This window comes from Lagopus leucura, unplaced genomic scaffold (assembly GCF_019238085.1).
Source record: "Lagopus leucura isolate 7727_CA_CO unplaced genomic scaffold, USGS_WTPT01 Super-Scaffold_73, whole genome shotgun sequence".
NCBI classification, from domain to species: domain Eukaryota; kingdom Metazoa; phylum Chordata; class Aves; order Galliformes; family Phasianidae; genus Lagopus; species Lagopus leucura.
In genome coordinates this window covers 28,932,705-28,959,316 of record NW_024962252.1, presented here as the reverse complement: position 1 = coordinate 28,959,316, position 26,612 = coordinate 28,932,705, and the positions used below count along the sequence as shown (strand labels likewise).

The 26,612-nt window shown below is 41.0% G+C and overlaps 1 protein-coding gene across 3 annotated transcripts in view; it reads left to right on the top strand.

Annotated features, from left to right (window-relative positions):
- The window catches only part of BACH2 (BTB domain and CNC homolog 2), a 180,806-nt gene that overhangs the window by 66,677 nt on the left and 87,517 nt on the right, over positions 1-26,612 (top strand). For all 3 annotated transcript variants that reach the window (XM_042887893.1, XM_042887911.1, XM_042887902.1), the window contains one exon: positions 15,073-15,177. The gene's annotated coding sequence lies outside the window, so the exon portion shown is untranslated. The remainder of the gene's footprint in view (positions 1-15,072; positions 15,178-26,612) is intronic.

The window sequence follows — 26,612 nt, the reverse complement described above, 5'->3', positions numbered from 1 at the left end:
AACAGTACACTACCTTTTTTTGTTTCACAGCTATCTGCAAGGACTAGTAGGTGAGATTGCTGTGGAAAAAAACACACTGCACATGCCACAGTTGCTTATAGCTTTATTTAAAAATGATCTCAGATGATGTAGCTGTAGCTACAGATCACCTTCAGAGATGAAGGCTAATGCTTACCCCCTCACTTATGCGTGCTTGTATGTTTGACAAGGCAGCTTTGTATATTTCACTTGGTGTTTCAGATGATGGCGGTTATTACAGTAACGAAATACGGTCTAGGTTACTGAGTTTTAGATCACTTTGTAGAACGCAGGGACGAAAATAGAATCCCACACTCTTCTATTTAGAGTTTCTTCCTTTCTTCATTTGTACAAACAGCACTTCAGTTGTTCATCTTTTTTAACTGTTTCATTTATGCAAGCTCTGCTTTCATAGAAAAGATATCAGCTTCTGCTGGTTCACTGTACTTGCTTCCCTGCAGCCCTGCATGTGCTGGGGTGCCATAGCTGAAGCGGGTTGCACTCCTCTTTCTGGACTGGACATTCAAGCTTACCCATGCTGCTCCTTCTTGGACATCTGCACTATTGTACAAGCAGCCACCATTTTCATTCCTAGTGGTAGTGGTGTTGGCCTGTTGGATGACAACCAGATTTTTCAGAGAAGTAAAATTTTATGACAAGGAAGGCTTATTTTACCATCTGGTTGTGCATCCTGCACGAACTCAGCCTAGTTTTACAAGGTTGAGGCTAGAAGATCCCAGCCCTACGCCTGGGGACATAGCTCCTCTGCCCAAACCCAGCTTCTCTGGTATGGAGTTGTTGCCAGTGAGAATCCCAGCATCTTCCCTCTGAATTTCATGCTATTGATTTTGTTTCACATGCCTCAAAGATGTTTAAGGCTGGCTACCTGTACCTTATCTATGACCACAACTAGCCAGGTGTATCCCATTTTGCTCTTCCTCCAGAGACCGTCTTCCGTAGCCTTGTGTCTCCTGTGCCCTTCTCCATACAGGTGCTTGCTGCAAGCAGACCCACATTTCACGGGTAGCCATCCTTTGTGCCTGGAGCTGCCAAATAACAACGTATGCTCTTTTCTTTGCCAGCCAAGATCTGAGTTCAAGGTTATGTGTTTTCCCTGCAAGAAGTGATAAGCATCACAAGCAGCTAAATAAAAGCGCGGCATTTTCCTGTGTCGTAGTAGGTGTGAGTTATGCTGCCTTCCCTCACAAGGGAAGTTCAGAAACCAGAGTCTGAGTTGGGAGTGTGATAAGGGAGTTCCTTTCCAACCGCAAGGAAGAACAATCTATCTAAAATGATTCTGCTCTCTTCTTAAACCAGCCTGCTAAATGAGGCTTCAGATAGTCAGGGCAGCCTTGTCACATACTACCCACATCATGGAGCTCATCTGGTTTCCATTTAGAAGGGAGTTTGGGATGAGAAGAGCCTATATGAATGCATGGCCTGCTGTAGCTGAAGTGGGAAACCAGCAGACAGCAGAACAAGGGCAGTCACTGGTGGGGATGGTTGCTGCATAGGCCTGCTGTGAGGACTGGGGGCTTACTCAGGGGCAGCTCTGGGTGCCCATGGGCTTCCACAGCCCCACAGAGGCCCATCAGCATCTGCCAGAGCTGCTCAGGGGCTGCTGTAGGAGCTGCACTTGTGAGATCCTGTAAGCTCTATTAAACTGGTTGCCAGTTGCCTTGAGACTATTTTTCTTCCCCATGCCTCAACACAGATGCAAGCAGCTCTGCCAGCATCACTTGGCTAAGTAAAGGCATGTAGGCCTTTCACATAACTGGCAGAAAATACATCCCCGGAATGAAGTTGCAGTATAAACTGATGGTGGCAGCAGGGATGGAATTCACCAGGAGTTAGCCTTTGGGGTGTTTTGTCAAATTTTTGAAGCATAAAATACTGGTAAACAAGAGCCAGCAAGGCAGATTCATGATGGGCATCAAGAGGCAGTGTGGAACAGTGTTAGATTTCCACTGGCCTTTCTCTGCAGCTCACCACTGCTGCCAGCATCCTGCCTTGGGACACAGCAAGAAACCTGGTCCTACTGAAGATGGCTGCTGTGGGTTACAAGAATTTAGGAGGCTAGACCCAACTCTACTCCCTCCTTCTCCAGCTTAGCCCCAAAGGCCTTTAGCACTGGAACAGGATTTGCCCAGGTGTACATAGCCACAGCAGAGCAGTTCACCACAGTAGGCAGTGAAGAGATTTATGCACCTCCTCAGAGATGGGCACCTGGAATGGATGTGAAGTGTGCCCTGGAAGGGACTGTCACTTTGCATCAGCTGTAAGGGAGATCTGAAGAGGTAGCTGTCTCAGCCGTAAGGCACTGCATCACATCTGAATCCAACAAGATTAATGCTGCTGGAAACTACTGGAGTGATGGGGTTGTAGAAGTAGCTAGAGAAGTAGTAAATGACTGATAACCTAATACTTTACGGTCCTTTGTAAGGTGTGTTGTGTCTGTAAGTATACTGATGAGCTGAAGTATAGAGATGGAACTGAAAGGCATCATAACACTGAGATTACGTTTAAAGTTGTAGTGCTTGATAATATTATTTATTAACTGACAGCAAATTAAGTATTCTATGGTACTCTTCTGCATTTTGACAGGGAAAAGTGTTCTACAAATAAACATGGATGTTTTCTAAAAATACATTAATTTTTTCAGGAGCATTATCAATAGCTTTCTTTTTGCATCTATCCATCTTTCAGGATTGCATCAACAATAGCTGGCATCCTCAGTTTGACCAAGAGTGTGGACTTGAGTTTTAAGACAGCTTTTGTAAACCTGGAGGAAAAGGGTTTTTTTGGTTTTATTCTCTCAAATCATATGGAAAATATTGTTTTTAAATAAAAGTGCTACATGTAGTCTTTAAGCATTTGTGAACCCCACCTTGATGTTCATACATTGGTTTGTTTATTTCTCGTATTCCCCTTGGTCATGACAGCAGAAAAAGCTTTAAGGTATTTTCATTAGTAATGAAGTGATATTTATGTTATGGCTAAGACAGTAAGCCCTTTTCAGTTTCATTTGACTTCCACTTTCTTCAAAATCAAATTGCATGTCTTTTTGGATTGTCTCCAAGTGATTAGATGCAATATTAAAAGTTTAGTTTGCAATTATAGGAAGTATTGAAAACTGTCATATTCTTTGACTGCATTGCTTTCAGGAGGCAGTGGGTGGCAAAGAATAAAAGCATATCTTAATTATACAGTCTATCTGTTTATTTTCAGAGCTGTAGCACTGCTGAAATGTGCAGGAGACATCATAATTCCACAGAACATGGTCTCTGGATGCTACACCTGCCAGCCCTGCCATCTCGGTGCCAGTTGGGGATGTATGTGTGTTGAACAATGAGGGAAGACTACAAGAGGTTTATCCCATTAGAAATAAATTACAGTGTAGTGTAGCATGAAAATGATGTGTCAGTGAATACAGAACACGGGATTACCTTCTGTCTCTTTTCTCTATCATAGATAACAAGAGCAGTATGGGAAGGAGATTTATAGTGCACTCATTTGAAGCTGACCAAGCAATTTAGATGAGATGAATTACAGATTTTATTTCTGTAGAGAAGAATGTGTTCCCACTAAAATGCCATTAATTGCTTTATTATTTAAGGCACAAATTGTATCCAGCAATTTGTTGGTCTCCTATTTTTTCCAGTGGAAATAATTCACCATAGAAAGATTATTCTGTCAGAAAGTGATGACGAACCTGCTAACAAATTTATTTGAAAGAAGCTGCACTTTAATTTCATGATCAGTAGTGATTTTGCTAACTATGAAAATCTTGACAAAAATCATGGCATATTGCAAATATGGGCATCTTTTCACATGTTGGCTGTCATGCTGTGATCATGGTGGCACTACATGCTCTGCTACAAGCTGAATATTGTCCCTCTGGGTGCAGATATTGCCGAGCAAAGCTCCTGAAGACAACCAGAGGCACTCTCTGGGAGAGGACCTTGCTTTAAAATTTCAAAATACAGTGTGGTATTAATGAGCTTCCATTGCAAGTGCTGTCCCTGTTTGCCACATTTCCTCCCTTTTATTTTTGCTTTTTCTTTTTAATCAGAATATTGTGAACTCTTTGATCCTGATGGTGTACTTTTGTTTTCCTTTCTGTAGTTCCCCACCACTTTGTCACCAATACACTGGTGACTTGTCCCCATTTCCCGCAGCAGTGTTCTTTCTTCTGTGTCTTCATGGCTGGAATTTGGCTTGCCTGTATTAGCCCACTGGTTCCCCACATTTAAATTATTTGCTATAGGGAGCCAAATCAAGTTGCTCCAAAGGGGATACACCTCTGTGCTAACCCCAGTTGGTTTGTGCAAGCACTGCTTGCAGATAGAGTCACTTCTACATCATGACCACAGCAAGCTTTGAGCCTTCTGCTTTGCCATCAGCTTGGGGTTAAGAAAGATTTGGAAGCTCTGAGATGAGCGGGCTCTTTTGTACCTTTCATACAAAAAGACCCGAGAATCCTGGTAAGCGCTGTCTTGATCACGTCATGAACATGAAAAGCAGAGCCCAATTATAAGCTAACATAGAAACATCCTAATCTTTAATGTCCTACTTATGGAAATGTCCTACTTATAGAAAAAGATTTCAAGAGATGTATAAATTGTACTTTGTTCTACTCTCATCTTTCTAATACTGCAAGCTGAGCAGTGATCGTGATGAATTAGATCTGCCCTCTCATTAATGAACTCCAAGTTCTTTTCTGAAGAGAGGTGATAATTATATTTTACTTAAGAAATCACAGTTGCTCCATGGTGCAAGAGCTCCGAGGTTGTTTCTTGTATCTTTCCTTTCTTCACAGATAGAAATGATTTAAAGAATAACAGCTCTCTCTCTCTCTCTCTCTCTCTCTCTAAAAAAAAAAAAAAAAGATTAAGTTCTGTTATTGCTGTTTTCCTTGTGAGACAGAGCATTGCTCTCTGTCTTGATTGGTGTTTAAAGCTGTAGCAAGACCCTTGAATTGCTGGTAACTCTATATCATTTGTGTCACCATTGATAGGGAAGAAGAACAGCTTTTAGAAAAACTATTTTTGTTACAGATGTGTAGACGTGAATTTATAGCTTCAATCATGCTTCCAAGAGAAGATCTGTGAAAGCAACATAGTTAGAAAGCTATATGAAAAAGCTGGCAGAAGGAGTAAAACATAGGGAGGGGTGGCAGAAGGGAATAATATCTGAAAAAATCTGTCAGAAGCAGAGAAGCCGAGGGAAGTGTTCAGCAATTAAACCTGACCATTCCATGACCAGCTGCTGGCTTCTTGCCTGTTCTTTTTGATTTTGATTCAGCTTCGCCTGCTGTATTTATTCCCACCCTTATTTACAAAAAGCATTTTTATGAGCCTTGGAAGTCAGCGCTTTTTCCAGTTCTCTGCTTTTCATGTGCGTTGGAACATCTGTACGCACATACTTCTCATTTCCCTGTCTAAAGATAGTTTAGGCTAACGTGCCCAAAATACAGCATCAGGGTTCAGTTTGTTGTTGTCTTAGTAAGCACAGAAATATTTTTGAACATTATGTCACCCTGGTTATGTATTTCAGCTGCTGCAGTCTGTCTGTGTCCGGTTTGTCTGGAGCAGTCCTGCTTCCTGGGATCTGTTGCTTTCCTACCCTGAGTCCTGAGTTGCTTAGACTGACCAGGCAAGCACATTGCTCTCTTTCTGTAAGGCTGGCCATTCTTACCCTAGGTGGTAATTTAGGTTTTCTATAGGAAGGACATGACCTCCTCTACTGTCAGCAAAGCTGTGTCAGTGCTGCCCCTACCCTTCCCCCTGCTCCTGCTCATGGCTGTCCCTGGAGGCCTTGTTGCGGCCGTGCAAAACAAAGCTCCCTCCTCTCCTCCTGCAGTGCCATCTCTATGCAAAATATTCCTGCTTTTTCTTTCCAAGTCACATTGTTTGGCCATCCCCCCTCGCTCCATCCAACACAGATGCACTACATTAATCTCCTCTGATGATACACGTGTTCCTGTGGTGTGCACTGGAAAAACAGAATTTAGTTATTGCAGACTTTTCCTTATAGATTTAGTTTAATGCCTGTGCTGTGTGAGGATTAACCCTGCACCCTCCTATCGCACATCCTCTAGTAGAAAACTGCGATGGGAGCTTTGTGCTGGCCATCTAAACGTTGTGCTTCAGGTGGGCTGGCATCTGGGAGGAATGCTGCCCAGGAAGCTGCTGCAGGCTCAGGTGTTACAAGGGAGCTGGTGCAGAAGCGGCCAGGATCAAAAGATCATAGGTTTTCCAGCATTACTAAATGGATATCAGGAGTCCACATATGTGTGTCAGAATGTTAATTTTTGTCGAGAAATGGAAAAATGCACAAGTTGTTCATATGCTTAAAAAGTAGCATGCTCATATGCAGTTGTAAAAGCTTTTTTTGCCACCCTAAGTTTGGAAATGTGACAAGAAAGGTGAGTTCCCTTGGTCATCTCAAGTGAGCATTTATTACAAAAGACTTTGCAGCTCGTTATTAGGTGCTTTCTGTTGGACTGGGTGATCTTTTAGGTCTTTTCCAACCTTGGTGATTCTATGATTCTATGATTATGGAAGGAGAACCTCTGAAACATCTCAAAGTCTGAATTTTATTGATGATACTCATCTTCTGTCCCTGGAGCTGTGAGGACAGGCTCAGGGCTGGAGGAATGCAGTGCTCCTATTCTGGGTAAAGGTGAAGGAATCAGCATCTCCCAGGGAACGGTGTCCCTGGCTTCAGCAGGAAGACTGAGCCGTTACTGTGAAGTGCTGGAATTTTTTTCACTATTTCTAGTATGTCTTTGAAGCATGTCTAGATGGACATCTGTATTGTCACTGCAAGACTGGAAAGAGAATGCAAGAAAATGATTGAATATTCTCAAATATGTTTCGTAGCCCATTGGGTGTTATGGGTATGCAATAAATGACAATGTGGAGTGGTTTCTGTGGCATGTAGTCTCAATGACCTGCACAATTCAGTTGCACCACTTCTGGCAGATCACAGTCCTTGAGAGCCCTGTGTCCCACCTTTCCTCACCAGATCACCTATCCAAAGCAGTGTGTGTTGTATGCAGTATGCAGCACCAGTGTGGGTACAAGCTGAAAGAAAACTTTACTATGTTTGACAGTGCCTTTTCAGCTAACGCACTGCCATGATTTACTTGACAGCCGTGAATCCCAAAATTGGTTGATTGCCAAGAGAGACTTAAAACTGTGGAGACAGACATGTGAAGTAAAAAGAATTAAATGCTTAATTAATAAATGTACACTTCCTACTTCATGGAACATGACCTTTTTGCTCTCTCCTGTTTTCTTGAAGGTGCCATGCATTCAAGTGAAAGCTGTATAGAAACTTAGTAAAGAAACACACGTGTGAAGATTGAGAGGGCTCTGAGTCAAGTGATCTCCTAGACAAATATTGGACCTTTTTAATAAGAAAATGTTTGGGGCTACTAATCTGTAGAGGTTTCTGGCCATTGTTCAGTATCCTAATGATGGTGTTTGTATAGTTGTGCAATTACTCTTTCTCCTAGGGACTAAAATGAACTTGTTGCCTTTAGCTTTTTGTGGAAGAATTCTCCCCCATAAAAATGGGGATTCCTTATAAGATTTTTCATTAGAATCCTAGTTATGAACTTTGCTATTTCTTTAGTGCCTTCTTGTATTATTTCTTTGCTTCACATATGCTGTTTTGTGGTGTGAAGATTTTTGTGAGTAAAATCCTTCCTAGTTAAGGAGATGCTAACGTGTGTGACAGTTCTTTTCTTCCCAAAATGGCAGCAATTGACTTGCAGTTTTTCATGTAAACTGATTTTCCAGTCAGAAAAGTTTTCACTTAGAGAAAGTAGCTATTAATTACTTATCTATCCCTGTTTCAATATGCCACCGTCTCGTTAAATAGCTCCCTTGTCTATTTCTTTCTGAAACTATAAAGTACTCTTTTCTACAGAACAAGCTCAATGACATCTTGACACTTCCCTGATGTTTTCAAATCCTGGTGGGTTTGAGTGAATTATTGGATTTATTTGAACTTCAGATTTAATGCTTGTAAATATGCACAGATGAAAGCTAAAAAGGTTGACAGAAATGCACTTGCAATTGAAAGTGGTAGTTTTAGCCTAGTTATCTTTGGCAAGGCTCATCTGAGGCTCATCAAGTCCAAGAACTCAAGTGATCATAAATCTGTTTTGATACTAGTAATTGTCTGGTATTACAGCAGTTAGTACTGCCTCTCCTATTGTTATTTTGGACCCTGGGGAAATGTAAAGTGCAAGTCTGTCTTACAGTGTCTCAGTACTAAACATGCCAAGCATGTGGAGGAGATCCTTATCTTCACTTTGCAGGTGGTGGATAAGGTGCAAGAGCAGGTTGCATGAGAAGGCTGACACAGGTGCTATTTGGTGGGACTTCATCTTCCAAAAAGCCTTAATGCTGAATGGCCCTGCCTTAACTGAACAATGCAATGCTTTCCTCTTTCTGAACAGAAGCACTGTTACTCATGACAGAAACAGAAAGATAAGCCCACTCAAGCAGTGAAGCCTTCTATTAAATCATTGCAATTATGATTTAAAGAGATGAGTCGTAGTTTTTTGATAGTCCAAGGATTTGGAAGGTCTGTGAAACCCTCAGACATGGCTTTATTTTAATGAAGGGATTAGTGTAGTGACATTAGATCTGTGTCCATGTAGCCAATTAAGCAAAGCAAGCAAGTGGATGCCATCTCTTCTGCTACTACTTCAACCCCTTTCCTTTGTGAATGTAGTGCTGCCGTGTAGGATCTCCTGCTATACCACATCTCCTGGTACTTGCTGTGGGATTTTGCACGGGGGATGATCAGATCATTTGGTATTTAGTTTTGTAGTTTCACCTGCTTGTTTTGTTTTCTGTTAATAACTGTGCTTTAATCTTATAAATATGTCATGTCCTACATCTATTTGGGGAGCTAATCCTGTTGTAGTAGGCATCTATTTCAGGAGCAGCCCCGGAAAAGAACAGCATTATTCGAGTGCTTTCCTCCACTGTTGTCTGTAATAGGTTGTATCACCAGTATTTGAGTGTTAGTGTAATGTAAGAGTTCACAAAGGAAAGACGTTATTTGTTGCGTCAACTCATTAAAAATATTCTGCATGGATTTTTCCAAAAGAATAAGCAGATCCAGCATAGCGGGCCTTGTGCCAGGGAACGTAACATCCCCGTGTTACATTAGTTGAAACACCAAGTTGCTTTAAAAAGCAATTTTTTATGGGTTTGTTGGGTATCCCTTTAAAAAAGAAAAAAAAAAAAAAAAAGAAGAGACAGGTTTGTGTACAGAAGTAACAAATTAATTCAGTTCTACCAGAAAGTAGGTCAGTGACTGACCTCCCAATAGCATGAGGCAGCAGTTTCTAGCAGAAGTGACAGCTCAGCAGCATGAACCCTCGCTGTCTCCAGGAAACTTGTTTTGACAAATGTAAACATGTTATATCCTGTATTCCTCTTACTTACTTATTTTTTTTTTGTTACTGCATTAGAAACCACAAACTGTCACTCTCCATCCCCTTTCTTCACCCCTTCTAGTCCCCAAAGGGAAATGCCTTGTAACATAGCTAATAATTTTTGCAAGGCTGCGTAATGAGTAAGTCATTCCAGTAGGGCTTTTTTTTGACAGCTGAATTGAGCACTGTAAACCAGACTTGACTAAAATCCAAACCAAAGCATTTCTGATGGTGAGGGAAGTCACTGGGAAGACTGTAACTGGATCAGTTTAGGATTGAGTGAAACTTTTGCATAAACGTCTCTTCAACATTTGTGTGGCCAGTGTGATTGGCCACATTGCTGGTCAGACAGTGCTTTGAACAGGTCCTTGCTGCAATCCTGCAACACCAGACCCTGGGATTCTTCTGTAATTTGGGAGAAAATGCCAAACAATTGGTCACACGTTCCCTGCAGTGCCCCACCACTGCCTACTGAGCACTCCATAAGGAAAAAATGTCTGAGAAGGAGTAGGGCATGTGTTCATCTCATGGAGATGTCTTTATCAGCAGAGATAAAAGATGAGTCATGGTAACTTCTTTGGTACCTTTCTTGCAATGATTTCTGCAATAAAAATCACCGTGGATTGAAAGGTTGAGGAAATCTTCCAGCTACAGTGCTATGTTTTGGCAGATGAGATCCATCCCTGGTCTCTTGAATTGCTTCTTTCTTTTGACAGGTTGCACACATAAAGTGATGCCATGTGATGTAGTTAGGAGGATTTCAGTTTGTACTAATCAAAATGATCTGATTTAAGCATTCTTACCAACAGTTTAATGAAACTTCATATCTCTAGGTTTTCTTTATTATCTAGTTATTTTTTCTGGCACAAGGTGACTGAGAAACATCCAGTGAATCTTACTGTCATTTCTGCATAAGCCGTACAAATACTGATTTTTGCTCCTGTGACAGATAAACCTCCAGAGCTCCTCATCTGTGTGTTGCCATTTAACTGATTTTTATGTTTGTTTGTTTGTAAGCATTACACTACAATAAAACTTGGATGACATTGTCTAAGCCAAAAGTAGAGACATGATTTGGGAGCAGCCATGGGAATATACATGTTACAAACAAAATTCTAGCTTTGGTAGGGGTTTGATCACAGTGGATACAAGTCAAGCAAGAAACCAGATGGATTTATTTAGCATAGCCAAAAATGGCAATGAGAAGAAAGGGAAAGAAGAGAGTCCTTTTTTTCAATGAATTACATGTTTTGCTTCTTTGCTAATGCTATAGATAATGCTGGCATTGATTGTCACACAGCCCACAACAGATGTAATGCAAAGAAAGTTGTGAAAAAATATAGTAATATATGCAGTTAGAAAAAGACGAGGAGAGGAGTGAATGCCCACGTGCATGTGTCTCAGTATGTTTGTGTGCAGGGAACACAGTTCCCAACCTGCCTTCCAAAGGGTGCTTGCCTTTTTGGTGTTGCCCTCAGAGTGGCAAATGGTGCTGGCTTTCATGTGATTAAACTCTTAACAGTGCCACTGGGTTTCTTCTGCTTGAAAAGAAGCTCAAGGTGTACTCCAAAGAGACACAAGTGAAGCTATGCTCCCTTTTCCCACCATTTCATGCTCACAGAGCTATTGTTTCCTACTGCCTCCTCTCCTGCACTGAGGAGGGAGATCCCAAAAGGGAATGCTGTCTTTAGGCGGTATTGACCAAAGTTTATGTAGCTTGCGATCCTTTCAGTTCAAGGTAATTTGAGCATCTCAGTCCCTTCCTAAGAACTAGAGCTATTTTTGAAGCCCCCACACAGTAGAAAGCAGCAGGGATTTTCCTGCTTGCCCAAATGCTTGCAGGAGGTCCTGCCAGGCTGCCCAAATGAGCTTCTTCTCTGTTTTATGGTGGGTGGCAGAACGGAGTGTAAGAGATGTGATGTGATGACCTTTGCAGAGAGGTGCAGACGGGTGTAGAGCAGAGACAGGAAAATTACCCACCTTGTAGTTAGTCATTGATGTTGCTTGCCCTGGAAGGAGAGGCTGTCTTAAACCCCAGCAGTGTCCTCACTAACTGTTGCACAGGTGCCCAGGGAATTAGAAAGCTGCACCCCTCCTTTTTCTTCTTTCCAGCTAGAGAAGTTGCTTCACATACTGCATCACATGCATGTGGTGGCAACGGAATACATTCCTCAGTGTATTTCTTGCACTTTGGTTACATGCGTGCATCATCAAGAAAGCAGGATGGACTCATATGTTCCCTTCTGCTTTTGAAATCTTGGTGCAGGCTTTCATCTAACACCTTGCTAACAGCAGTGAGTTGTAAGAGCAGGCACTCTTTGTGATCAAGCTTTGCCATTTTTTCTGTGACAAAACCTGAAGATGGAATGTAGGAGCCAACAGAGCTGCCCTGTTCTACACTGCCCAGTTGCTGAACCCCTCTTGGCTTTCCTGCACTAGCCCTGAGCTGGTCAGTGCAGGCATGAGCTCATGAGTGGGACTTGGCAAGATTTTATCCATAGGGAATAGAAGTTTCCTCTTGATTGCTTTCTAAATGTAGAGCATTCTAAGCTAATTAACATGGATGATATCATTCCAGCCAGCAGCACAAGATAATGTCCATCCTGATTGTAAATGACGTAAACGTCTCTGTTTCTATTAGATGTACCAGAGGGTAATCTGTGTCATTTTTCGGAGTATCACTGGTAAATTTTGTGCAGGGATATGTGCATCTTTTCTGCTGGCACAAGTAGATCCATGTGGAGCTACCAGTTCTCTATACGTGTAGTGCAAAAACCCCTGTGTTAGTCCACTGCTGCCATGAAATCAAGCTCTCAAAAGCTCATGCAGCATTTGTATCAGTGCAAAGAGAGCCAACTGAGTTGTGAGAGTTCTGCATTTTAACAGGAAAAAGTTCAGATAAAGAGCAACTGGAGAGCCAGTATGAAATTTCTTTCCCCTCAGTATTTTGCAGAAGCTTCCTTTGGTTGAGCTTACAAACCAGGTTTTGTAGAGAAATGACAGGATTCTGCTTGCACCAATGCAGACGTAGACTAGGGTGGCTGGATGACTTCTGCCAAGATACAGAGTTGCCTCTCTGCAGGAGTCAGGAAAGACTCAAAGCATCTTCACTGTATGAATGTTGGGAAAAAATAGGAAAATGAATTCTTTGTACTGCAAAGTTAATTTCCTGAATGAGTCTTCTTTGCATTCAGGTGGAGTGTGTGCTCCAATAGGTGGTGGAGTTTAACAAGAGAATGTTGGTAGTCCGCATTGCTAGTGCAAAAAGTGAAATGGCTTTTCAGTTCATCAACTTCTGCCTGACCTAGGGCCCAGCTTATCCCCCTTTCTTCTCTCCTTCGCTGGCAGTCCTCATGTCCTGTTCCCTGCCAACATGGAGTCCAGTGGTTTGCCTTAGCTGCTGAATGGAATTCTCTCATTCACACGGATGTCTGCAGAAGTGCCGAGCAACTTAAAGATAAACTTTAGGAGAAAAGCTGAAGATAAATCAGTAAAAATACCTTGAACAAGTCAAGATCCTTTCACCAAGTGGATGTGTTGTTTATTTCCGGATGCTCTGGTTTCCCCACGCTTAGCTCTGTTTTGGAGCCATGATTTAGGCAGGCGTTTTAAGTTAGCTTGGCTCCTCTCAGCCAAAACTTCCTTTGTGTTCGTTACTGATTCTGGTGTGTAAATAGGCAGGTTATTTATCTTGCCCTGGCCAAGAAAATGGGGAGTTAAAATTTAAAGATGCCGTGGGCACAAGTGCTGACTAATGATTACTGTCTTGAGTACACAGAAATCAATTTGGACCTTGTCTGATGAGCACTGCTGCTTTTTTTTTTTTTCATATAAAGCAATACAGAAAAATTGAGAAATAAATGCATTCACTTAAGATAACATTGTGTGACAGCTGAGAACAATTAAAACTCTTACTTGCAGCTATATTTTTTTCCTTTCTACAGTAGGTGGGTGGTGTCTGCAGCTCTGAGTAGTTGGGTATTTGTCACGGGTCTGATCTTATCATTCACATGGGAAGAAAAACTGTCATGCAAGGTTATTTATTTTACAGCCTTTTCTCCTGGCTTTGCACAACACACAGATCTTGGTAGATGAGAAAGGATTTTTTTTTTTTTTTTCTTACGAGAGTCTTTTTAGCAATAAACACACGCCTAACTGTAAGAGAAAAAAGTTTCACAGCCTAACTTGTTTTGTGAAGCCCAAACATTTGTGAAGCTTACAAACCCTCAAACTTTGCATAATGTGCCCATCTCTGATCTCAAACATGAGGTGGCAGAAGAGGGAAGTGTTACTTTTTTTAACCAACAACTTATGACTGTGTCAACACATGACAATTTGTCAAAGCTTTCTGTAGTGGTGCTGTAAATTAATTTTTAGCATCAGTTGTGAGTGGTAAACACTTCATGCGGTGTGAACAGCTCTTAGTACAGTGTGAGTTGTCAGCAGCTTGCTATCTACCCTAAAAGAAAAAAAAAAATGAAGGAGGGAAGGATGAAAGCTCAGTTACCAGTATAAAATGGATCTGAGTCTGCAAAAATTAGACATGTGGTGCTATTTTTTTCTTCCTCCATACCAGTCAACTCAACCTTGAAATGTAGTGCTTGGTTTTTCCAATAATAAGAACCTGGCTTCCAGTCTGGGGTTTGAAAATCACAGCTTTTCATCCTGTGCATGGAAATAGTGCCTGAAAGCATATGGGTTTCTCTATTCACTAGATAGCTAGGTGAAGTTGGGCCCTCTCTTCACCTTTGAGTTGTGCCTCTGTTTGCTTTAAAAGCAGAACGTGTCCTGCATACGTGAGCCTGCTCCTTTGCTGAGAAGTCTCACATAAATGACATAAAATGAAAAAAAAAGATGTCAGGCCAAAAAGAAATATTGAGGGCTGAGTTCTGTCTCTCCCTTGCCTGTCTCCATGATGTTTCTCCTTGCCCATCTGAGCCATTGTGGTTCATACAGTAGGAGTTGACATGATGGAAGAAAATGATTTGGTATGAAAAGCTGGGAAGTACGTACTGTAGAAAACAAGTTTTCAGATACAAACCTATTTTAATCTGTCACTTCAACAGAACAAGTAGTAATAACCTCCCAACCTAACAATGACTGTGAAGTTGAACATTAATTCGTTCAGTCATTGAATTGCTAACTTGTCTAAAACTTGCAAGTGAACACCCACTCAAGAGAGAAAAAGAACTTGGTGCCTAGAGTTCTTGGCCTTGCTGAAATCACCTAGATTTTTTGTCACTAATGCCAATATTTCATTTTGTGTTTCCTGAGAATGCTTCAAGTAGAGCTAGATGAGAAAAGCAGCTGAACCAGGTTGTTGGCTGCTTTGATATGTTCGGTATGTTTTTGTTCTCAAGCACAGTTGCTCTCAGCTCCAGCCCTCTAGGTCAGCTTTGACTGTGCTTTGGCACTTGTTCCTGTAAATGGGCGACACAATTGAAGCTTGGCATGGGAACTTTGTATAGTCCTACTAAGGCTGTTTTTAACCTGAAATTAACCTGAAAAACCTGAATAATGATTTTAGAGAAAAAGATGACTTTATTTGCGTATTTGCTCACAAAGAATTTTGGTTTTATTTCCTTTTCCAGATATAACTGTAGGTGCTTCTCGTGTGAAAGAGCTGAGCCACACCATCCAGTAAACTGTCTAAAGCAACTGTTGGCTTGCTTGGAAATCACTTCCAGAACTGTGTTGTAAGTATTTTTGCAAAAGCAGCACAAAGTGGTTTCTTCAGTTCAGGAGGATTTTTGATGTTTTGATTGTTCCTTATAATTTCATAGTTTTATTCCAACACCTACTAGACAGCGGCAGTATACATGAGAACATCATCTTCAGACTATGATGTCTGAAGAATTTAGCAAAAGCCCATTAAAAGCTTTTACCTGACTTGCTCAGGAAAACACCCAAATCTAGAAATAAGTTTGGTAAAATACGCATTGATCTCTTGTTGTTTGCCAGTACAGTTTTTCATTCTGTGCCATACATGAGTTATTTTACTGTTCATCCTCGTTTCCATTTTTGCTCTTGAGCATTTTAGCTGTGGGGCATAAACTTTGAGCTGTCTAAATTCAAAGTACTCCATGGATAGCTGCCCTAAGTAAGCTGAAAAGAGCACTGTTTTGTCTCTTCCAGCATGCTGCGGTATGGATAGGGAACCTCAGTATGCTGTGAGTGGCAGTAGTTTTGATCAGCTGTGTCTGTCTCAGTGATGACTATGTATGTCAATGAAAAATACCCCATTTCATGTTAAAAGCCAATTGCATTGAGTACAGCATTGTGAGTGTTTACTCTTAAAATCATAATATCATCCCAGAAGAATTCAAGAATAACACCAAGAAAACCTCATTATGCCATTTTATACCATTACTTTTGAAAACATAATCCATTTGCAGATGTTTATGACCTGAAATTTTACACCTCTTTGATTTCTCTTCTTATTCATTTATCTGCTGATGATGATGCAGGTTATCTTGATATGAGAACTATTTATGACTTCAGTGCATTTCCCTTGAAATGGCCTCTGATAATGTCGTCACTTCAGAGAAAAAGGGTGGGAGCATTAATGACTCAGGTCTCAAGTCACTTAAAGTTAAGGACTTTGTACAGGTTGTTCACACTGCTTAGCACCTTGCAAAATATTCTCTGCAGGTTACATTTAGTGTACAAAACCAGTTTTTTTGTTTTTAATGTGCTAATCACGGAGTCTTTCAAGCCCAATGGTAAAGCAATTGAAAGCAGATTTCATGGAGTAGGTTTCTTGTTTGTTGATTTCTGTTCTGTGTAGTCAACTGACACATCTGGATTGCTCTCTAGGTGAGTCTGTGTGTCACAAAAATCTTTGACTAGTTATGCCAGGTTCCCATACTGCCTTCTCACCATTGCTCTGCAAGTCCTGTGCTTAGTTTAATTCAACATGGGTGGACAAGAATAGAAGTTGAAAAAGATGTGGTTGTCAATTATGGGTTACCTGTGCTGTGGCAAATGGACAGACAATCAGGGGGTTGCTTTGGGAAAATTCTGTAGAAATTTGGAAAAAGACAAGATGTTTGGTTTTGGCATCTTGCCTGCACACGGTCTGTATGATGCTGGAATTTAAATCACAACCCAAGCTGATGTTCTCAGCACAGGAGGCACCCTGGGGGTCACAAGTGCCTCTGGTCTTCTCCTGTACAGCATTGCAAGGCATCACAGCAGAGCAGCCTGCTACGTCCTGGCCCTGCTGTACAGCTGTCCATATGCATCAAAGGATGTTTCACGGGGAACCTCTGGTTTTCTTGCTGTTAACACTGTATTTTAATTCATTGTATGTTATGGCTTTTGAGTCCCAGAGGCACCAGGAGCATTTATTTAATTGACCCTGAGGTAGTCACTGCTTGCTTTGTATGTCCAGATCAGACTTGGTGTCCCAGGGCGTACTACTGAGGCTGCTGTGCAGTTTTGTTTCTACCAGGTTCCTGAAGGACTCACTACACCACTGTGGCTTTCTGCCTCACGTCCTTTGAATTCAACTGCATTAGTCTCTTTAATGGTGTCAGAAGGCCAGAGAGACATACTGTCTCTCTTTGAATCCTCAAAGAATAAATGTGTGCTTTTAAATAGTTAAAAAGAAATGTTAATTATGATTCACAGATAGTTTTAACCCAAATATTAAGTAATATCAAATGCTGACATTTTCAATCAGTAATTGTTTTTCCAGCTGCTGAGTGGGACTAACTATTAAATATTTTTAGAAGGTTATTTTTGCAGCTGCTTAAGAGCTTTAAGCATAAAAGTCTTAGGTTATTTTGTCGGGCTTGACAACCTTGGCTGCACAGTGGGCAAAAGTTAATGACAGTCTGTGGTGAAAGTGGAATGGTGACATTCTTCTGATACACCTTGGTTAGTTGTGGAAGGTTTGGGCTGCATCCAGATAAGCTGAAAATAGCATTCTGGGCTCTTTTGAAAGTTTGTGGTTTTTCAACATTTTCTGACAAAAATCTACAGTCTTTTTTTTCTTTCTTACTATGTTGGTTATTACACATACATGAAAATTAGTTTTTTCCTCTCTGTATCTTGAGAATTTTCGTGTTTCATAGAGTGTGAATTATTTTATGAAATAATGGTTTGTCTTGTAGCAAATAATATAATACTACAGAATTTTGTCTTAGAAATGTATATAATGTGCCTTTCAATAAGAGATTTTACGAGCTTTTCAAATATCAATTAAAGCACCAATCATGGAGGAACACTGTTCTCACCCATCAGAAAGACTAGTTAGATGCAGTACCCTGACTGTAAGTACACTGCTCACATTTACACAGTGATTCTTCAGTCAAACTGGTAAAATATTTTCATACAATGGCTTACTGGTAGCTTTTCTTCATCTGATTGCTCATTTTGTTGTAATGCCTAGCAGTGCTGGAGAATTTACTTTGGAATATAGCTTTTCTGTGCATCTCCTTGCTTTGGTTTCCCACTAAATCTATTCTGTTGTCTCACAACACTGATGTTTGCAGCAAGCATTTGCTGTAATTCATGGAAACTATGAAAATACTTTAGAAAATCACTGATATATTTTGATCAGGCCATAATTATGAGCACGGAATGCACAAAGAACACTGAGACACTGAGAGCTAGAGAAAAGCTGATGCTGGTGGGGGAAAAGGTGAAATACTGAAGGTGAAATTCTGTTTAATATTCAATTGTGGGCTTTTTAAAGCCAAATTAAAAAAAGAAGTAGAATAAAAAGCTTCTACAAAGCAGAAGTGTGAGTGAAATGAAACGTAGTGGCTAGACAAACGAAAAAAAACCCAAATACATTCATTAAACAACACACCAAATTGAAATTTTAGAGCTCCAGTAGAAAAGGTAGTCTGTCGGCCACCCAGCTTGGACAGGGCACCCAACTGGAACTCATGGTCTGGGTTCATTTACCCGCCTTGGTCACAGGTTTCCTGTGTGTTCTCAGGCAACCTTTTTCATCCGCCCCATGACTGACTTCCTCATTTTTAAAACAGAGATCGTCGTCCTCCCTTCCGGAGGTGTGTCATGAAGGTGCAGCCTACTGGTGCTTTTAAAAACATGAATGTTGCAATGGGAAGAGCCAGCCTAGGGACTCGAGTGAGAAGGATGAGCTTCCTCACAAAGAAAAATGGCCTGTGCTTCTGTTATTTACTTTCTGGGAGTGGATAGAAGTGATTTTCAGATCTAGAAAGATTTTAGTGATTTTTTTTTTTTCTATTTTGGATCTTTCCGATCTGTTTGTCATGGAATTTGGCTGTCCCTGTGCAGCAGCAAGCAGTTGGAATATTCCTTGTCTCTCACCTTTCTCCTCACGGTCTGCCTCCTTCTAGCTTTGAGTCATTCTTATCTGCTTGACACACACGACCCACACAAACCCAACTGGATCAGAAATGCAGATTCTGTCATCTGCTGAATTACACAGAGATCTCTTGACATTTAAATATGAGTGTGTGTAAGAAAAAAACTGGAAAATGCTTGAGCCTTTTCAGCAGGTTACCTGAAGTGACCCTTAGCTGTTGAAAAAGGCACTATGAGGGAGCCATCCATCACCTCGTGGCCTCCTGGCAAGATGTACATTGGCACATTGTTGCTTTCACATGATGAGGGTATCTCAGTACTAGCACTAGCACTACAGTTAGCCTTCTGCTCCTCCACTCAAGTCCCTAATAGGCAAATATTCATTTAAGTGATTTCAATATGAATCTCACACGGATGCTAATTCTGAGTAAAGAATCAGAAATGACAAGTCACATGCCTTTTGATGTGTCCTTTTATCTCATGTGGGTTGATATTTAAACTTTTCTCAGCATTTACAGGAATTATTTTTCTCTGGGAAGACGGTGTGGAGCTCTGTACTTTCTTTCTCTTCCCCCCTTAGTAATGCTCTTCTTTAGCCACTGACAAGATTGTGAAACTACAAACAGGTTTTCATTCTGACCAAATCCACCTTTTGTTTTCTCTTTGATTCTGCTACGACAGCTGTTTCTGTTTTCTGTCCTCCCACCTTCTTCATACTTTCTTTTTGCTTCGGCCATGTTTTTGCAAACCTTCCTTGGACTTGACCCTCAATTTTCTTGGAGTTGCTGGGGTTAATGAGAGATCCTCTTCATTGGAACCTGTGTAACCTTCCTATCCATTATGTATTTCAGTCTTTCTCCCATGGACACAGAAATGCCTCCCCTGCTTTCCTCTGAGATCTGTACTATCCCAGATGTTTTTCTGCCACCAGTTCTCTGTCTCCAAAGCCTTCCCTTCTCTGCTTGCTTCTTACTTTTGAATGGCAATCAATCTTTCCCTTGGGAAGTTTGGCTTGTCTTCACCAACTGTTCGTCAAATTGCTTTCCTGTTTATTTTTCTCCACCATTCATTTCACTGCACTAGTTTTCCCTCTCTCATGGAGAGACTTGTGAGCAGCCTTGTTGATATAGGTCAGGGTGCTCCCATTTTAGGTGAATAAAGAACCAGCTTCCCATTTGGAGAGAAGCATTGCCACTCTGGGTCGGCTGCTATATCTAATTTAAACATCTAAATGTGAAGATATTCAGTCGCGGGAAGAGTGATGTATCGTCCCTTCAGAGACTGGTTAACTCCATCCCCAGCCCTGAGAAAACATGGCTGTGCTTGAACTTTGCTGCTGCTGCTGTTGCTGCTGACCATCTCCTCTCTGCCTGTAGTACTTTTTTCTTTACCAATTGGAAAGCCTGGGAATTTGCTCTCCTTATAGCTCTGAAGGAGCGGTGCCTGAAAGCTTGGCAATTGCTTAGCTGTCTGTTGCTGTTTCAACCCCATGTCTGAGCTACAAGTATCTAATTGTCAAAGTAACTTAGTCTTTCACCAAAGAAGTGATTTTCTTCCTGGAAATCGGGAAGCCTGCCATTTAACGCACTGTAATTGACTTCAGCTGAAAGATTCAATATACTTATCTAGGATTATGGTTCAATAAAATCTAATTGTGCCTAGAGCAGAAGGACTCATAGAAAAGCTCAAGGATTGTCGTCCGCGTTTGCCTGGACAAGCTAAATCACATCTTCTGATCCTGACAGTTGAGGTTGTGCCACTTCTTGACCTGTCCATCCTCACAGCATGTTGGCAGGAATAGTTTCCAGCAGTCTTGTTTCACACATGGACAAAGCTGAGTGTCTGACACACTGTGCAGCATTCTTTACTCAGTTTTACATGACTAACTTTCTCATTTCAGTGTGCCCTCCTGGTGTCAGGGTTGGGGAATGGGAAGTAAGCTCTGTCTGGTTTCATTATGATAGTGACGATAGCGCAATCCACGATGTATGGGAGATTAAAAGCCTTGTAACCTTACAGACCAAATTGTTCACAAGATCAAAATCTGAAGTCAGAGCAGTGCCTAAACATCCTCTTGTCTTGCCTCACCCAGTGTAGAAATAAATAAGGGAAAACAAATATTTATTCAGAACATCCTCTCACTGTTTACCAAGTAGGAAGCTTTGTTGGGCCAATTTCTGCATATAAATACTCACTGGCTATCATGTATTGGCTTTTATGACTCTATACTGTAATAACAAAAAGCCTTTTTGCCCAAGTATTTATTAAAGTGTTTTTGTTAGCCACTCTGATCAAATGGGAAAGCATTCAATTTCATTTTTCACTTACTGAACTTCAGGAAAAAGCAGAGACTTTTTCAGTGTGATGAGAACATGGCACAGATAATTAGTAATTTGGGATGATGGCCTAATAGGTTGTGTGCCCAGTATCCTTGTGGCATTCTGAGAACACAAGCATTGTTACTCTTCCGAGAGATGTTTCCCAAGCCATAGCCCTTGACCCAAACTTGACTGTACATTATTAGCTGTTCTCACCTGGTGCTATTCTTCTTTTCTCAGTTATTTCTGTCAAGATTACACCATTGCAAACAGGAAAGGAGAAATATGCTTTCAGACCAAAATAATTGATTTTGTTGGTTCTGGCATGCTGACTATATAAGCAGTAAAATATGTAATATTGCTTGGTACAGCATTTGCAGTATTAATCATTCTTTATGCAACTCCCTATTTTTTTACAAAAATTAAAACAAATGCCAGGGCTGCAGAGAGTAATAAAACAAGGTAATCAAGGCAGAATAGGCAGGTTCAGTGATATGAGTCAAAAATAAAACAAAAACCACCAAAAGCCATGAGAACTGGAAATAGAAGCTCTTCTCCATGGCTATACTATGGTTCTTAGGAGAAGAGCAAAGAATTTCATTACAGAAGTGAGCTGACACTAACTACACTTCTATTTGCAGAGGGCATGAAACTGAAGAAGAAAATAAATGAAGTGTCCAAATTTTATGTTTGAATTAAGCTGGTGCAGAGAACTAGACAGACATTTAGCATACAGTTTTTCTTCATTCAGTAATCTTTCTTTTTGAAATGCTTCTGTTTTGCCTTGCCTGCCATGCCTTTATTTTTTTCATCTTGACGTTCAGGAGATGGTTCAAAATGAACCAAAAAGCTACCATGGCAGATACAAGCAATCCTACAAACTTTGCCCAGTTGACATGTGTCAGAACACTGATGCAGCTTCGTACACTACTTACTCACATGCAGTGCCAGACAATGAACATTTTGTTAGTATTGGCAACTCCTGAACTAAGTAGGATTTTTTCACTGGTTTGCTTGAGAGTGCAAAGTGCTTTTAATTTCCATTCTTCTGTCTCAGCATTGCCACCCTTGTACCTTGGAGTAATAAAACTTCAAAGAGTTGATAAAAATTACAGTTGAATGCAGATGTTATTCCAGGTCAGAAAGATAAAAACCAGTGCTAGCCAAGTGCAGTCATCTTATGTCTAACCAAAATACTGTGTGTCTTCATATTTTGGGAATGTGTTTCCATTTCTCTCTCCAAAGTAACTAACACAGATGAAAGCACTGTTCATAAAAGTACAAGATTATCCAAATATTTTGCAAAGTTGATGACACTTGGTTTCTGTGCTGAATATGGATAAAACTGTAAGCTTATGGACATCAATTCTAAATCGCAAGTGAGACTGCATCTTGTTTAGTATTCTCACCATTTTGTTTCATGAGTATATCTATGAAGTAATTTTTTACTTCAGAAGAGCTTGTAAATTTCTTGCTTTACGATTTTTTTTTTTAGTCATTTAAAATGCAAGACTTTTATTTAAATCCGCCATATCCTGCCAAACTCGACAGGGAGAAAGTATAGTATTTTGCAGATATTCTTAGTTTCAAGTCCAGTTGTGTACCACTGTTAGGGAAGTAAAATGTAATGTCATCTCCAGCCCGTAAATTATTTTCTTTCCCCTTTTTATAATTTTGTTCCATCTTTTCTTCTGCAAGACAATTTTAGATTTTTTCTGTCTCCTTGCTTTAATAGCTATCATTGTATTACTCTATGCAGTCTTCATTTAGATGGGTCCTCCTTCATTTTCTCCAAAGTATAGTGAGGATCTAGGCATCACATCAGCAGTGCAGACCATTTATCTACTGATAAATTTTTCAAATACTGCCCCATAATCTATAAATTATTGTTCTATTTAACCGAGCTCTGCTTTCAGTTCTGATCTGTGTGGTGTGGTCAGCCTAGTGCTCCTGCCCAAGTCCTTTCTTTTCTATTTTCATATTGATACTGTAGCCGAATCCTCTTTCTTTTTAGGTCTCATACCTGTTTCACTTTTTGATTCCTTTGTTCTAATGATGCTACTGTTCCAGGGCAGATTACTTGGCAGTGACCCACAGTGTGGCTGTCGAGTGTCATCTGTATCCTGGTAGAAGGAACTGCCCTGTTTGTGTCACTTTTGCTTTAGAAAATAGTACTAGAGGCATTTGCGGTCTCACTTGATCTTTGCTTGTTTGGAAGATGTGAAAATAATTAATCATAGAAATGGCTTATTTTGGGGAGGTGTAGCCTGAGGAAGGTAGATGTGTGAGAGTGTGTGTTTGTTGGTAGTGTCAGAAAGGGAATCCCTCCATTGGGAATCACTGTTACCTGAGTACTAGTGTCAAAAGATGGGAAATCAGTGTGCTCTGAAACTTCATTGCACCGTGATTCTTCTTATATCAGTCCCTTCCCATAAGACACTTCACTTCAGAAAAGTGCAGAGAGAGGGGAAAAGAGAAGACTATTTTGGGGGGAGAAGTCCCATAGGGGAAGGAGGGAACCCTTTGTAGCATTTAATGCCAAGAAAATGCAATAAAATCAGTGCTTCCACTGAGAGTTGGCAGCGTATTCTTTCTGTAACAAGACCTGGTTTTGGTTTCTTTGTAGTACAGCCTGATTCAGACTGTAACGAGTTGACTGGAGAGACTGAAATCTGCTTTTGACAGATATTTCCCATGATCTGGCAAACATAAATACTCCTGTAAGCTGACAGGCAGCTTGTTTACATGTAAAAGAAAAAATAACACCAAAAAACACACACACACTCAGACACAAAGCAACATTCGGATCAGTCATTCTGATCAAGGCAGTGTCAATTATTAGGCTATAAAGGGAACTGATGACTCAACTTAGGCGCAGCACTGCGGCGGTCTCCGATTTTCGGTTTCAGAACAGATTCTTTTCAGGAATTATTTTCATTTACACCTGATGTTCAAACCTGCTTCTGGAAGCGTATATCATTTTGTGATCACAATCCAGGAAACCAATGTCAGCGTGCGCTGTTTTTGTGCAGAATGGAGAACACCTCCTTGTTCCTGAGTGGACGTTGGGCATCAGGTGGGAGAGGGCTTCCATGACCAATTGCATCATACCAGGACTGTACCCACACGCAGCCAGGATGTCAGTCACAGCATTAAGTTCATTGATCCGTGTGCATCCATAAAATTGAAAAGATCTTTGATTCAGAAGAGAATATTTTGATCAGATCCCGTGCTTAGTAATTCCAGCAAGTGCACTTGTAAAAATGAGTGACTCAGAAATTGAAATGCAAAGCATTTCTCTGAACGGTGGCCGGAAATTGGCTCTGAAAACTGAAACAAAGCCCAGACCGCAGCTTTATCTATTTACTTATTAATTTTAGATATGCGAAAATCCCTTTGTCTTTGGGAGACATTCTGATTCTTCTTGTAGTGCTTGCCAGTGCAATCCTTAGGCTATATGATCAACCCTGTCAGGACTGCCTGACACGTCTAATTTTTGGTTTAAAACAATGAGTTCCCCGTGAATGGTTTCATTGCCTGTAGTGCTGTCTGATTCTGTCACAGCGTTCAGTAGAAGTTGGTGGAAGTATTAGACAGGACAGGATGTTGGAATATTTGAGGTCATGTAATATTAAGGAAGAAATCCACACTAGTGGAGTCAAATGGAGCGGCTCAGCTGCTGATTACCCAATGTATAAGTTATATATACGGCATACAAGGGTATCTCTCTCCTCCAGCATGAATAAATCCAAATGTTTCCATTAGTTACATGTTGCCCTGCCTCTTGCAGTGCAGATTGTGTTTCACTGCTGGATGCTTACTCCATTAGCACAGAGAGCCCCTTGTACTGTCAGCTTTTTGGTGTTAGTGGGGGGTTGCTGCAAAAAAAAACTTTGAAATCTGTGCATTGGGTTATGGATATCCTAACAGCACAAGGCTAAGAAGAAAGGAGAGTTGTGCTTATACCACAGGGAGGATGGAACCCGTATCTGTGTTCTTGTCCTCATTCTGCACCCACAATATTTCTGCTTTCCTCTCTGTCGGCACCTGGGCACCTGCTGTTTGTCCTTGAGAGTGAGTTTGGATGCTCTGGACTCACCACACAGCCTTAGACAACATAGGAGCTGTTTCCTTGGTTGCTGTTATGCATTCCGAAGCCCACAAATGAGAATCATGGCAGAGGAAAACAAAGTGATATATGTGCTTAAGGGACTTGCAATTCCCATGGCAGGGCTAGTGAAGTAGTACTCATTTCAAAGAGAAGACAATCTGGGTGATTTTTCTTAATTACTGTTTACCTAAATAAATAAATAATGCATATTCATGGCTTTAACTAAAGTAACTGATGTTGAATTGTTTACCTCTCCAGAGGATAATTATTAGGGTGGGGTGGGGGGTGTACCAATTAATAATAAAACATCTAGACAAGATTACGGAATGTTCTGATTAGAATAGTAAACATTATGCTACAAATAAATGTAAATGCATGGAGCTGCCTTGAGTCAAGGAAAAAAAACCCAATACTTTGCTATCCAAAGAAACACGCTGAGCAGCAGCAGCTCAATTGAAGGGGCTGTCGTCTTTAAGCTATTTTATATCACAAGGAGGTTGTTTCAGCATAAAGTTAGCTTCCTTGGTATGTTGTCCCTCAGTTCTCATGCAGAACAAAAGCACACAAATACTGGCATTCACACAGATTTGTGCAGCAGCTGTAATACCCATCAGCAGCGCTTTGAGTCTGTTGTGCGTTGATCCTTAAGCCCAGTGACAGAGAGTGTTTCATCTGTTTATATCAGTAGTAAACAAAACCTTCACTTGTGCTGTGAGCCTTCCTTCCACCTCCTTCACACAGTTCTTTGAATGAAATTCTTTGCTCATCTGAGAGTTTTAAATTTGGACCCATCTTTTCATGTCTTTTGGCTATGGTTTCTTATCCAGCTAATCAGCTCAAAGAGAGCCTGTGATGTGCATAGGATTTCTGTGGCAGCTGCATACCATTAGGCTGAACGATTTAAAAAAGCATAATTGTAGTTTAATGCAGTAAATACAGACCAATCTACTGGTTTAACTTATAGCAGCAAGAGAACCGAGCCTTGGACTGGAGAGTGCTTGCTTGACTCTGCACAGATGGAGTGTGCAGGGATGGTGGAGCTGGCCTACCCCATAGTTTTATCAGTCTCCAGCTCTTTTGGACCAACAGAGGAGTGCAATTGAGCAGTGTAGTGCAACTGCACAGGGCTAGGGGAAGAAAATGAGTATAGAAGATGAGCAGAAAGGAGATTGTGATGTGGAAGGGCTGGGCTCTCCCTGCTCAGCTGAGTCTCTCACAGCCGGTCTTAGAAAAGCAAGATGCTGTTCTCTCCATGCCCTTCTCTAACATGGGCCCCAGAGGGAGATCTTCGGGGGATGAAGGCACCCCAACCTCCTCTAGACGAAGTCGTTCCATTTTGAGGCAGCGTCAGGAGTGCCTAGTGCGCTCTCTGGCACTTCTGCCCCTGGCTACTTTCTCA